Source organism: Lathamus discolor, chromosome 1 (assembly GCF_037157495.1).
Source record: "Lathamus discolor isolate bLatDis1 chromosome 1, bLatDis1.hap1, whole genome shotgun sequence".
NCBI lineage: Eukaryota > Metazoa > Chordata > Aves > Psittaciformes > Psittacidae > Lathamus > Lathamus discolor.
Window position 1 is genome coordinate 99,564,994 of NC_088884.1, and position 15,529 is coordinate 99,580,522.

General features: G+C 40.0%; 1 protein-coding gene across 3 annotated transcripts in view; it reads right to left on the minus strand.

The window, feature by feature from the left end:
• Nucleotides 1-15,529, minus strand: part of INPP4B (inositol polyphosphate-4-phosphatase type II B) — a 342,362-nt gene that overhangs the window by 304,487 nt on the left and 22,346 nt on the right. Inside the window, exon 1 of one of the 3 annotated variants that reach the window (XM_065687770.1) lies at nt 15,013-15,387. The exons of 1 other annotated variant lie outside the window; for it this stretch is intronic. The gene's annotated coding sequence lies outside the window, so the exon portion shown is untranslated. Of the gene's footprint in view, nt 1-15,012; nt 15,388-15,529 lie in introns of those variants that run through there. One more of the 3 variants, XM_065687728.1, reaches the window with a different exon arrangement.

Consider the following 15,529-nt stretch of genomic DNA (forward strand, 5'->3'; position numbering starts at 1 on the left):
ATATGAACCTTCTGTTACACTGAAGTCATCAACTATGACCGGCAAACTGCCCTGCAGAGTGAAATCCTTACAAGCATGCATCTAAGGAGATAACTGAAGACCTTAATCAAGGTTGATTTCTTGGTCTGATCTGAATCTTCTGTTCCAGTTAAGTCATCAACTCTGACCAGCAAACAGCCCTGCTGAGTGAAATCCTCACAGGCATACACTTAGGAGACAACTTTTCCACTGCATCTTACTTTTACTTACGCACTTCTGTGAATGAAAAATAGAGCTGAAAAATATCAAGTGCCAAAGACAGAGCAGCACAGAAGTACATGCCATCTGTCCCAACCCAGAGTTTACTGTAGTGCGGACAGAGATGAGAACTTTCAGCTTTGTTTTTCAGGATTATGATAATTTAAAAATCTACAAATATGGATCTTAATCTAAATTCCGACCAGCTCGATGTTTGTTTAGCTCCAACGTAATCCAACTTCTGGCAGACACATACAAAGGAAGATTTTATGCCATATCCCTTAAGCAAAGAATGATTAATAAGCACCAAAATTCCAACAGAACTGTAAGAGATATCTTACCTATCTCGACTGCCAAAAGGACTTTAAGCTACTTCTGAAGACTTCGAATTAAATATTAATGTTCCTTAATATTACTCTTAACATTAAGAATCCTCACATTTTAAATATTAAATCCACAATTAAAAGTAAGATTGGAAAACTACTTGCAAAAATGTGTTAGATAACTATTCCCTGTAATAATATGAACTTGAATCTAGCTGATGTTATCAAGAATCACTGCATGAAGAGATAGATACACATGCGAAGGCTCCAAATCCAACATCTCCAAATTCTACCAAAGAAGCACAAGGTAGCAGAGCAACTAGCCACAACAGGAAAACCCGATACACACTGTTAACATACATCTAGTGTAAGCACCATAGCAGAAGCTTCTTCAGAGAATGCCAATTTCTTTCGTTTGGTTTCACAGCTACCTCTGGCATGCCTATGTTTTCTCTCTTGCTGCCCTTCTGGCACTGAGCTCTATATATGTTAATTTACACTTAAGCACTTGGTTCTTGCTTTTTCACCAACTACAGTAAAACAGTCAGTGACTAATGCATCTACACAGACCAGTTAGAATGCCAGAAATTCATAAAGTAATGCTGCTATTTGCAAATACCACATCACATATTCTGCAAAGATTTAGAAAACCAAGTACAAGTAAAAATGGCATTTAAAACTTAAGGCTGAAAGTATTACATGGATTCATTCTGAATGTTTAGGTTAAGAGTAATTTTAAAGTTTCAGATATGGCAGCTCTAGTTACAGTCCAGCCTCAAGCTTCACATAAACACTTATCTTTACTTGAGCAATTGAGTGCTTCCCTGGGCAATCCAGTCACTACCATTTTCATACACTTTCCATGTGCTAATGAGTATGCTCACCTTGTAATGCTGCAGCCACAGCAGTGCTGCAACAGATAGGACACAGCTTGCAGGCCAAGACAGCATCCACACCACTATCTGCTGTATAACTCAGTGCAAATAGCACTTGCTTGATTGCACAGATGATGTACTGCTCAATCTCAGAGACAAGTGAAAATTGGCCAGACCAAAACATTATTTTTAATAATTTATATATTTGTTTCTTTGAATACTTTGAAAATGTTAAACTCCTGAACCTACAATCATACCTAGTGATACTATATTCTGTATACAGAGCTTTAAGATCAAACCTGCTTCTTCTCCCTAATCTTTTTCTCTGCCCTTGAAAAACATAAGTAGTAATTTCTCAGTTGATGCTCTCATCTATTCACTTCTTATTCCTCAACCTTACTTATTTTGCATAGTAAATTACAGGAGGAGGATGTCTGGCTTGATACTATTACCTCAACCATATATCTGGTTATGACATGCAGACTGGTAAGGACAAGAATGACAGGTACTTAACAGGCCATTCCAAATCCCCATGTTAAATCCCCAGATAAATTGTGGAATAAAAATCCTATCAATGCTGTCTAGGTTAACTTGTCTACTAACTAAAGCTCCTACTGGTGGAGGTTTGAGGAGACCAGATACCACAGGGAGTTAGTGGCGAAAAAAAAAATGGATTCACGTTGATTTTGCAACACTTTCACCTTTGGGAGCAGAAATCTCTCTCAACACAGTAACCAAGTGGAAATATGGTGAAAGATATTCTCATATTTTCCTGTTGCAGATTAAAGAAACCCTAATTACATTTCCTCCCTTCAAAAAAATAATTGCTCTTTTCCTTCTTACATTGTCCTATATTGAAAAGCCATTCATTCCAAATCACATGTAAAACAAAACACAGCTTCTTCAAGCTTCAAAACTGGTGAATTTACAGTTGCCTAAATCCATCCCCTACTCCAGCACAGCACTGCAGCTTACATAATGCTTCGGGAACAACAATGCATTTCCGTATGATTTGGAAGTTGTTCTCTGGTATGCTAATATAAGTTTACTTTGTGATTCTCAAGTGCCTAACTGCCTTTCATCTGTCAACTGTAAAGCTGTTTATAACTTTACTATGGACCAACACTTCTGGTTTCTAAATTAACCTACAGACTGTATGTTTGTTGGCTTGCTTACTATTCATTCTTTCCTAGACCAATTAATAAATTAAAATATCTCCGCTGGCTGCTGTTACTAAAGAAATCAATAAAAAAGAGTTTTGCTGTTTGGTGTTTTTTTCTTTAGTTTTTAAATACCTAAGCATATTTTCTAAAAGTGAATCTCTCATTAAAACTACCATTACACATGAATGAGATAAAAAAACATGTTTCCCTATGAAAAAGCCTGAGCAGACTCATTGGTAGAAGTGAAAAAAATTTAATTAGCTATGAATCATCAAGACAAACCTCCTGCCATATGTAGGGACACCTTCCACTAGACCAAGTTCCTCAAAGCCCCGTCCAGCCCAGCCTTGAACACTGCCAGAGATGGAAAAGCCACAGTTGCTCCAGGCAACCCATTTGAGTGTCTCACCACCCTCATAGTGAAAAGCTTCTTTCTAATGTCTAATCTAAGACTACCTTCTTTCAGGTCTTCTTTCACGAACCCCCCAACCCCCCCCCAAAAAAAAAAGGAATGAAATATCAGGTAGTTAGGATTTGATAAAATAAAATAAAAACCCAACAAAACAGGACACCTTGCTGTTTATACACTCCAAACTTCAGAAAGTTCCCTTTCGAAAGTGTTGCACTTACAAGCAAAGTGTTACTCTCTGTAGAAAGACTAATGGTTTTCCAACATATGTCTTTGATAAATGGGTTAACTAAATTAGATTTGATTTTTTTTTTTTTTTTTTAATTAAGTTGGTCGCTTGCCTGGAGCAGCCAGAGTTGTTTACCCACAATGGCCGTGAAATTCCCTGTGTTTGATGGTTTAATTATCTCCTTCTTGCCTGGCAATTCTTTAAAGGCATTGCTTTTTTGTGTGTGTGCGTGTGGCATAGTAAACAAAAAGAATTATCTGTCTGTCTTTCTCGGTTCAATCCTTTGAATTTACTTACACTTTGTGTTTCCTTCTTCACGTATGATGAGTTGTAAGTTGATGGACTAAGGCAGTGCTTATTTTAAACATCGTATAAATTATTTTCATTATTTTCAGTTACCTGAGCCACAGTAGTCCATGACCTACCTACATGACACCTGCTACCTATATATACTACAAGATGTGAATTTTATTTACTTGCTTGGTTGCATCATCTGTCAGATGCAGGAAATTCTACCGAGAAGAGCATGGCAAGTTACATGCATCGCCCACCTCAACACAAGGTCCCGGCTTACACTGTCTGTTTCTGTTAGGAGTCTGGGTATGATAAGAGCTATGTCTGAAAGCTGTGAATATCCTTCACTGGTCTAGAATGGAAACAACACTATTTGTCAGAAATAGAACAAGCTGAAAGACTGTATGAAGAAAGAGCATGTATGTATGAGAGTATGTATGAAGAGCAAAAACCGGAATAAATAGCATACAGAGACTTTACAAGTTTTCTTCACTAATAAACACAAGTGTACCAAACACTTCTCATTAAATTCCAAAAAATGCCTATATACACCTTTAAAAAAAAAAAAAAACAACAAAACAAACCCACACCTGACTGCTGAACAGTATGTAAGAACAGAATTCAGAATTTACTTCAGTACAAGGTCTGCTTGACCAACACTAGTTCTACATATAGAACTTAAATTACATCTTCATCAAGAATTGGAACAAATAAACTCATTATTATGAACAAATTAAACACAAAGCTTTTTAATCTCCTAAATAACCATCAAGACTAACACTACAGGACAGTTTAAAAGGCAAATCCTACTCAGCAACCTACTAAATGGGTTTGGAGGGACCTTAAAGATCATCTAGTTCAACTCCCCTGCCATGGAGAGGGACACCTCCCACTAGACCAGGTTGCTCAAAGCCTCATCCAACCTGGCCTTAAGCACTTCCAGGAACGGGGCAGTCACATGGCTTCTTTGGGCAACCTGTTCACCTGCCTCACCACCCTCATTTTAAATAATTACTTCCTTATGTCCAATCTGAATCACTGTCTTTTTGTTTAAAGCCACTATGCTCTATCACTACATATCCTGGTAAAAAAACCCTCTCCTTTGTAATAAGCCCCCTTCTTATAAGCAGTAAAAGGCCTCAGTAAGGTCTCCCTGGAGCTTTCTCCATGCTGAACAACCCCAGCTCTCTCACCCTTTCTTTAGAGGAGAGGCTCCAGCCCTTTAATATTTGTGGTAGTCTTCTGAACCCACTCTAACAGATCCATGTATTTCCTGTACTAAGGACTCCAGAGCTGGATTCAGCACCCCAGGTGGGATCTCACAGGAGCTTAGTAGAGGGAAAGAATCACCTCCCTTGGCCCACTGGCCATGCTTCTTTTGATGTGAACCAGAATACATCTGCTTCCTGGGCTGCAAGTGCACATTCCCAGCTCATTTCTAATTTTTCATCCACCAGTACCTCCAAGTTTCCTCAGCAGGACTGCTCTCACTCAGCTGACCACACAATCTGTACTGATATTGGTGATTGCCTTGACTCAGGTGCAGGACCTTGAACTTGGTGTTTTTGAAGTCCATGAGGTTCACATTGGCTCACTTATCTCAAGTATAAGAAGGCCCCTTTGGATGTTAAAAACTTACCATAGGGTGTCCAGATGTGAAGTTTACCATAAGGTGTCTAGAAAGAAAAGATTAAGAGACCTTGCCAAACCAGGACATCATGCCAGGTAGGCAAAAGAAGGAAAACAGGAAATAGATTGGAAAGTCTGATTTCTGTTCTTTGTGTTGTCTGAACAATACAAAAGACAAAGAACAGGGCACGTTATCCCAGCCAATACAAACAGCAAAACAGACCCAGGAATGTTTCAAGATGCTCACAAATCCAAATTAAAGACACTGAAAATTCTGGTGCTCTCCATGACCCAAATGCACCCTGATGCACTCCTGCCTCATAAAGGGAGTCAGTCTCACATGCAAACATTTAAGGAGGCAGCCAGCTCATCATCTCCTCATATACACAGTTCTCTAAACATAAACAAGGACAAACCAACCTTTGCGGTAAGATGGAAAGTGGCCAAGCACACAAAGATTTAACTTCATTGTTAAAGATTCAGGAAAGCTGCAACACTGGGACTGTTCATGGCACATCCCTTCATTTCCCATCTAGTAGAAAATTTCTAATAGCCCTGACGTTTATATGACTCCCCTGAGGTTCCCTGCTCTGTTTTGGTTTAGTTTTTCCCAGCTGGAACAGTTCATGAGGACAAAGCTATTCATTATTTTTGTATTTACTAAAAGAGGTAGCCACAACCCTCAGATCACTGCTTCAGGCAAAATGCCCAAGCATGTCATTCCATTGTAACATGCCAACATTGATTGTTAATGTAGTTTCAGTGTACTGAAAATGAGAAACATAATTTTTCTTTCAAAAAAGAGTACAGTTTTTCTTTATCCTTGTGTTGCTATAAATCTTAATAAATATTCATAGATAACTCTAGGACACGTCATTAGCAAGCTGTTCAACAAGTTGAGCAAGTGCCGAATTAGGTATTTTAAATAATTATTATAAACGTATCTTCTCATAGCAACATGGAAACAGTTGTGGCATTTTTCTTAAGTAGAACATAGATTTGTTGAAATAGGAGAGCCAACAAACGCTACCACCTGGAAGAAGACTGCAAGGTTTGCCTGTACTAGAAAAATAAACGGACTACTCCAAATGGGTTAGTTTCCCATTGTCCCCACTGCTCTGCTCAGAAATGACTTGTTCCCAGGAGCTCTAAAGACTCTGTTTGCTTTGCTTTTTCTGGGACTCATCACTTTATTCCCAAACAATTCCTCTAACTTGCATCCATGCCCACATAACAGCCAAAAAAGCTGTACCTGCAACTGGACCACTAATGGCAACAGAAATAGAAGAATTTTCTCCTACACTCCCAAAAAAGTAAAATGAACGTAAGTTTCTAACCCTCCCTGCAACGTCATACTACCAAGAACAGGAAGTTTAGAGGGTTACTTTGGTAGCCTGATGGATTTTTGATCACACACCATGCCATAGGCATGATATACTCAGCAGCGTCCCGAACACTTAGACAACCATGAGACCCATTCTCAAGAGTAAAGTTTTATAGAGAACAAGCTGATAGACCTCAAATGATAGCCAAATACCAGAACAAAAATATCAGGAAACTGGGTGATCAACCTCCAGGTGAGGGGGGGAGAGGGAGGGAGGGGGAGAAAATAGGACTTGATACTTACCATCCCATTTGCACAGATCAAGCCTCCTCAGCCTTGATAAAACACAATCCCAAACTAGACAAAGGTTTTTCAGTTTCCCCATGATCATGGCTGGAGGTGAGAGCACTGGACAACAGATCAGACGGTTTATTTCTGGAATACTTTTTATACAGGTCTAAAATAGACTGACAGTTAATCTTGTATTCCTTTCACCCTGTGAGTCAGTCAGTGACTTCTCACAGTTTGCTTTTGTCAGCGATCAGCTCTGTCAGATTCCTACACGCCATTAGATCAGTCTTCAGCTGCAAATTATAGGACAACTCCTATTCATATTAATTAAGGCATCCACAATTTTTTTTTTTAAATAAACTGGTGTTTAACATGTTTGGAGGGTCTGTTTGTGCAAGGTTACCAGAGTTTGCCATTCAGTTAAGAACACTAATTAAAACAAAACATACAAATAAGAAAATTACCTGTGAATGCCAAACCAAAAAGATCTGAATGAGTATGTAGTTATCTCAATTTACACTTGGAGCTCAAGCAACAGCTAAGATTCTGAGCTGCCAAGGAGAATTCACACAAGGTTTCCTTTGCTGCAATCTGTAAGTGATACAAGTTGAAACTGTATTTTCAAAGGACAATATAAATACTTGCTGTGTACCTCAAAGACCCACATGTACACATATAGTATCTCTCCAAGCACAGGTTTACTGGAACAGGTACACTTTCGGCTGGTATTATCTTTCACATTATCTTAAAAAATACTGATATTACAGGTATTAATGGTACCTAACACTTGCTTCTGTGAAAAGCATTGTAATAGTAGCGGAAAAGCAAGGAAAAAGATGTATTATTTCCTCACTGAAAGCTCCTACAATTTTATAGTACTTTTCTATCTTCTACGTAAAAGGAGTCATTATCAGAAGTTGTGATGTTGTACAATATTCTCTCCCCAAACATATTCAGTATGTCATGACTTACTTACATCTTAAGCATGAACAGTCTTCCTAATTTACCACCAGATTGATTACTCATCAATTTTAGAGCAAAGTACTACATATATTCGCCTGCATATTTTGACTGCCTGAGTATATTTAATAATTCCGGGATGTGGACAGTTTTGCTTTTTCCAATACTCAGTTCCAAAGAAGCTATTCTGACCAGGTTTTTCATTTTGTCAGAGAAAAAAAACCCAATTTATAAAAACATAAAGCTTTCACGGTGTTACATCAAACTGCTTTCTAATTTCACTTGCAAATATATAACAAAGCAGTACAACAACTATGCACACAACCTTTATAGGCTGGGTCCTCTACTCCCTCTTGCTTTTTCTGCTTTAGTAGGGTAGTCTACCTCTAGGCTAGCACATATTCGTGGTACAGAAACTGATTTAAAGGTTTCTTGTAAATGCTATTTTTGTCACCTTGATCAAGAATTTTGTATAATCAGCCACTGCTGAAAGAAAACTTGCAAAGCACTTCAAGGTTTACTAACAAGGGATGTACTTTGCTCACAAACAGCTCTCTTAATTCCCATTGCCAAGGAAGCCCCATTGCAATGCTTGAATAACATTTAGATGCATTTGGTCTTTTTGAGGCTTAGACATTGTACCATTCTTTAAAAGACTAACATTACAGCAACTGCTTTTATATGTATCACTTCACAAACACAGGCACTTTCTGTAAAGGAAAGATGAAAAACTGTAACCGTACATGCAATTTGACGTCAGTAATTTGCCCCCGAGATTTTGTACAGTTTAATTCGTTTTAAAAATACTGACATATATGTACCAGGTCATCCTAGGTAAACGATGAATGTCCATAATACAACTATCAAATATTAAAAGGAAGTCTCACCCATCGTTGTTTTATCAGTTGATAGCTTTTATCTTACAGTTTTAAAACATCCATCTCAAATAACATTTTCAAAACCACCTGTGGTTTTCCTAACCAATAACTAACTACAAACACAAGCCAGCTAACCAAGAATAAACTGTAGATTGAACTTACAGTATGCCAGCTATCTTGCAGTAACTGCCCAAACAAGGTAAATTCAAGACGAAATTACACCATGAAAAATAAGTGACCTGATATTTAACAGGAGTACACGCCGTAAATACATGCTCATCTATGAACTAAGCCCTAAGTGTGGCAGCTTCTACCGCATTTGTTAAGAATGCCAAATGTCTCAAGGCTTCTCCATATTTTGCAGTGCCATCTAGTGTAGGCTGTACTCATACATTCTAAACTTCCAACTATCAGCACCTCAGGTATTCAAAACCATAAAACCTTCCACAAAAATAGCAGCCACTGCTTTCATTTATTTTACTTGGAAACTGTCAGTTCCTAGAAGGAAAAGGCTACATTAGCAGCTGAAACAAAATACCAAAACCTAAAGCTATCTGACATTGACAGATAACCAAAAGCTGAAAAAAATTCCTAGAGATACAATTAAGAATATCTATATTTTTAACTCGGCGGCTAAGGAATCAGCAAATATGATTCATTTGGGAAACTGTTTAATGTACATTCACTGAGTGAAAACTTAATTAATGCATCTTAATTGTCTGTGCTTGTATAGAAACTACAGATCAAACTAAAGAGTATTTCTCAACAGCAGGTCTAAACTGAGAATGCTTATTTCTATATGTTAATTTTTTTAATCAGGTGTTTCTTCATCACTTATATCCTCAATCTTTATTCCTAGGTTTAATCACTGGATCACCGCCTGATCATGCTGCTCCTCTGGAAAGAGTTGTTGTGCAGGACAGCAGGAAAGTTTGTTTTATGATCAGCTTGCCCCACAGAGGCAACATTGCCATCTTTACCACTTCCAGCTAACAGAGAGGCTACGTCATGTGGCGGTTCTACAAAAGCCGCATGAATCGTGTGTCATAACAGACAGTAACAGAAATTTGAGACAGAGTGTAGCTCTACAGCTGCCTCTTGAAGGGGAAAAAAATAATAAATTAACTACCCAACCCACACACTTACTTGGCTAAAGCAAAAAAGGCACTTTTAATGCACACTCCAACTTTCAGATTATTAATTTGAAAAAGTAAAGATCTCATCAATTGAAAGTACATTTTAAAACTATAAAAATAGTGGACTGACGTTATTCTGAACGTCAAATACTGTTCTCATTCACAGTATAAACTGCAATAACCCATGAAAGGGAACTATTCCAGAATTATGTCATTATAGCAGAGAAAGTAATATATAAAAGTCCTTTCTACTGACACCTGAGTTTTTTAGCCACTTACACATGCACAAAGTAAACAAAATCCAAGCAGAGCAGCGATGTTTTTGCTGTAACAGAAACTGTATGATACCAAAGCATTGATGTGTTCTGCCTAATGCTCCATTCTCACAACAGTAAATACACAAAATACCAAGTCACATTTAGTGCCTAGACTTTTACACCCATTTTCATAGGTTTGAGTCATTTTTGTAACAGAAATATGCACCCTAGGTTCACTGCATCTTGGTAAGATTCCATTACTATAATATACTAAGATCATAGTTTCTAAGTAAACAATAAAAAAAAAAACTGATAGTACATGAAAAGCTGTCAAAATACAATAAAAGCTTATTTCCCACAAGACACTCTCCCTCTTAATTGTCTATTACACATCTACCTCTTACAACTACAATAAAAAACTGAGTCTTTTCAGTGCCTATTAAGGAATTTCACTCTATTTTCCAAATTAGTGTTTTCACAGCAAGCAAGAAACTCCTACTGACAAGTATACAGCTAACAGAATTAAAGAAACTGGTACAAATGACAGTGGTTTAGCTATACATACCTGGTAAGATTAAGGGAAAATGATCCCCAGACAGACTTAGCCCAGCTTGACTATACTACTCTGCTTGGGGTAAAGTCTCACTGAGGTCACAGCATAGGGTGAAATTTCATAGAAACAGAGTATACAACAAAATAAAAAGCATCCACCAAAAACATACAGATGGATTTGATTTTTTTCATGTCATGGCACAGAGTAACAGAGCACAAACTCAGCCCGCCAAAGAAATTAACTTGATCAATAGCATCACATTGAACAACTTTGACACTGTATTATGTCGAGTAAGCACCTTTAGCTGTGTTGTCTTCTGTATTTTCACTAAATATAGCCTTCTTCAACATTAAAAACAACGTCAAGGAACCTATGGGGCAAATTCACTGATAAACTAGAAGAGGCCGAGTTTGTCAGTCTGAGGCAAAAAAGCCTATTAGCATCCTAACCTATGGAAAGCAATATTAAACCTCCTGTGCAGCTACAGAGTTGAAACTACTATAAACAGAAGACCTGTCTTGCCCAATCTCGCCTGGATTCAGAAGGGTTTTAAGTTCTATAGAAGTTGGACCTAAAGCACCTTAGAAACAGAAGTAATCGTATGTTCTTAAATAGTCCCACTAAAGGTACATTAAACAATTTAAAACCCATTTCTGAAACTTATAAGCAAACTGTATCATTGTAAACTTGTAAAAGCTAGAGTAAGCACATGCAATTTATTCTATTCACTCCCTCTCAAAAGACAAATTAATATATGTACCATGTATGGTGCAAGATACCCACTTCACTTTTCAGTATGTTTTCTCAGTATACCTTGCCAAAAAGGGATGCAAGACTTGGAAGACAGACAACATATCCTGTCTCCTAACAGCAATTTTCATAGGAGAAAGCATTATAGAAATCAGATTTGCTGTTTGAGATTCTGACAGAAGAAATGAGAAAAAATGAGAAAAAACCCTCTTCTCTGAAATTATCTGTTACTGACGTGGACAAATTAACTTAATCTATCTTTTCAGTTCATGGGGAAAATAAACTAAAGAATCCCTCCATCACTAGCTTATAGGTTTTCTCTCTTCTTAGTATTCAGCTGGTAAGCAATTAACATAGTCTTCCAAACAGCAGGAAACTGAAATTCACAAACCTCAACTCCATTTTAAAATTGCCAGTGTGGATTTTGTATCAAGATTCTGTCTTTTTAATTAAAACCCTTTATCATTGTGAAGACATCTATGAGCTGAAGTCCAGCATGGTACTCAAACCTTGTGCAATTCAGACAGCCTTTCAAGGTTTGTCTCAGGTTTTCTGTAACAGTTTAACTAGCTCACCTGGCTCTCCTATGTGGATAACTGACCATATCCTTATCTGGCAGAGCTAAGGGAGAATTAGGCGCTCCTAAATAAAAAAAAAAATAAAAAAAAAAAATAAACTTTAAGGACTGCAAAAGCAAAACCAACTATTGCTCCTAAAGAAGGAAATGGAGAATCTGGGACAAAATTGTAGCAAGACTGACTGATCCACAGGAGAAAACAGGTAGCGTGCAGAGGGCTCCTAAACCCAGGATAAACAGTAGGCGAGACTAAAGGGTTGGTGAGGCCAGGACCGCCACCTGTCACTAAATGACATTTCAGCCTTCCATCCATGCCAAGTTTTGACATGTGAAGTTAGATTTGCAAGTTATTCTAAAAAGCCAAGGAAAAGTACTTCATAGAATTTGATTTATATCAGTCCAGATTACTTTAGAAGAAAGAATTCTTATTCAAAAGTGTGATAAAAAATATCATTCACCATTCATCAATGGTTACAATAAAATATTAATGTAATACAAAAGACTCACTAAGCCAAACAAAACTAGCCCTTTCTAAACACCTTCCAGTCAGTCAGAGCATTTGACATATAGGAAAGGTTATGAAAATATAAAATGGAGAGAGAAACATAGCTCACTGCTGAAGTGGTCAAGAATGCTAGTTCAAGTTATCAGAAATTTTAAAGAAACGTTAGCGTTGAGAGTAACTGTCCACCTTTTAGTTTGTCTCTCTTAGCAAACTATCTTACCTTCTCCTGCTAATCTGTTGCATAAATCCAAAATGTATTGTTTTCACATTTCACTGCCAAAGTCGTATCTGCAACAAGCTAAACAATTCAGCAGACATATCAATGTAACTACTTTTCTTCAAAATTCATAGTGAATTTAGGCCTAGGCCTATTCAAACAATTACCTCATCTGCAGACTATCTCACAGCCTCCACTCTTGACTGTCAACTAGCAGCAGTATGCTCCATGGCTGACTTCAGTGCTCCAGGCAGACCTTCTACCCCTGTTTTTTTCGGGGGTTGGTTTTGATTTTTTTGTCTTCTTGCAGTATAGTAAGCATCCAGGTACTAAGCAGAGCATAAATCATGCATTTTGACTCACAAAACCTTTACCTAATGTTGTGAAATCGTCAGGTCAGATCAGAAGATAAGGAGACAGTCATAAAGGAGGATCTGTAGGAGGCATGTGGATATACCTGCTCAAACTGATATACCCTAGCCTAAGGAAGACAGAATTCTTTGATCAGAAAGAACTAAGGCAGTCTCACGGTTAAGTCCCTCCAGAGAAACCAGAGCAAATGAGAGATCAGCAGCACTTGCAAGGTTTGAGGAACCCGTGGAGAACTGGCACTTGAAACTTTAAGTAGTCCAAGAGAGCCAGTAAAAGAAAAGCTTTGTTTTAAAGAAAGATTTAATTTCATTTTAAGCACTATAAAAACAGTCAAAAAACAGAGGGGAAAAAAGCAAAAATAGGGCTCTGAAGTACGTAACACTGCCACATGTTCCCACTAATGTCATCAGGGATGTAAAAATCTCACAGGACTAATTTCTGCTCATATTAATCTTGTGACTTGCACATTAATTTTAGTGGAATTATCAGAATGTGTGAAATAAACACTGTTCAGTCCTGCATGGATAGTTACAGTAATGAGGACTTACATGCACAAACCTCATCCAATATACAGGTTCACAGAACAAGAAAACTAAGATACCACAGGGCTTTAAAGCCAATTCAAATTTAATCAAGCAAAATAAAAATAACATTAAAAAATATCAAATTACTGGAACACTGCCTTTTAAAGACTATCACACTTGTAAATAAATACTTATGTGAATATAAGAAGTTTCATTAGTAGCTACTTATTTACATAAATTCTTACTTTGATACAGACTGAGAAACAGACATTTTTCTCCATCATTCTTGCTATGTAGATACCTTTTAAACATAAATAGAGAGTGCCTGTAAACCAGTGAAGACTGAAAATTAGTCTTGTTGTTGAGACTCAAAGCCAGATTTAAATGGCATATATATAGCCTGATTTTAGTATCTCTATCTTAACACGTCATTAATGGGTAAATAAACAAGTAAATTTATTTCTGACAAGGAAGAGAAAAGGAAGCATAATTCCACATCAGATGAAAACATTGTTCCACAGAGACTTCATCCTACTATTTCTATTTCAAATAAGACACTGGGCTAGCTTCGGAGACGAGGCAAGCAGCTAGCACCAGCTCTGCTACCAGTGCTTCCAAAACCTGTATGTCGTTCTGGGGAAAAGAAAATAGAGCTCCACTTCATCGCAGTTCAGAAATTAAATATCACCCCTACCCCTTTTCTCAGGCTGATACAATTTCAAGTTACAACTCTACTGAACTTGTTTATATGTAATACCTTCCTTGTGGTTATTATTACATTTCAGCAGACGCTATTATTTGCAATATGGGGATCCTATAGCTCTATTACTCCACCAAATTAACCCCTCAGCGGCACCTACAGAGCCTGCTACCCTCCTCATCAGCCAAGTACCTCCAACTTTCAACCGTGACAGAAAGCTGTGGCAAAGAGGGTCCTCAAGCCCCTCACACCGCCCCTTCAGAGGAGGCACGGCGGCGGGGGGCGGCCAGGCGCCGAGGTCAAGGCGGCACAGAGGCTCCCCGGCAGGCAACGCCGCTGTCGCCGAGAGAAAGTAGGAGACGTGCCCCGCGGGGCCGAGCTGAAGCTACCCCGACAGTGCCGTCACCCCGCTCCCGCGGTGATACCCGCAGAGCCGCGGGGGGCAGTGCCGGGGTCCCCGGTGCGGCCGGGCCGCCTCCCTTCCCTCAACCCCAGCCGTGAGGGGGCTCGGGGCCCGCCCCAGGAGAGAGGAGAGCGGCAGCCGCTGTCAGCGCGCCCCCGGCCGGGTCGGCGCTCGCAGGGCTGCAGCCCTGGACGAGAGCGCCTTCGCCTTCTGCCAAGGGCTGCGCACAGCTCGCAGGCTACAGCCTTAAGAAACTTGATAAGGGAGTACAAGGGAGGGACTCTGGCGGAACCGATCCCCGGCTTTTAATCTCTCCCGACGCTCCGGAGCCAGCGGGGAAACGAGGAAACAAACCCCTCGCCGGCAGAACGATCCCCGCATCCCGGCTACTCTGAGCGGCAGTTACCTGCTGGCGACTGTGCGCCCGTCCGGCGGGGCGACCGGCACCGTACTTTCCTCCGGTGAGTGCGTGTGCCTCTAGGTGCCTGCCGAGCCTGCTATTTATAGTCTGGAGCCTCCAGCAGCGCAACGGCGAGAGAAGAGGAAGGGCTGAGCGCCCAGGCAGCCGCCGCCGAGCCTGCCCGCCCCGATCCCTGCTCAGGGAGGGCGAGTGGCGGCTGTCGCTCGCCGCGGGCACAGGCGCTCCTGCTCCCGGCGCCGCCCTCGGGTGAGTCTCCTCCCAGTGTGCCCGCAGCCCGGCGGCGGTCCCGCAGGTAGCGCCCCTGAGCCCGCGGCGGGGAAAGGGGCCAGCAGCCGCCTCGGCCTCTGTGTGAGCCCTGCGGCCGGCAGGCAAGCGGCGCGGCGCGGCGCGGCGCGGCTCGGCTTAGCCGCGCAGAGGTGACCCGCTACTGCTGCTGCTGGAGGAGGCGAGACCGACACTGGGGTGTGGGAGGGAGAAGCCGCCGCTTGCCATTCACCTCCTG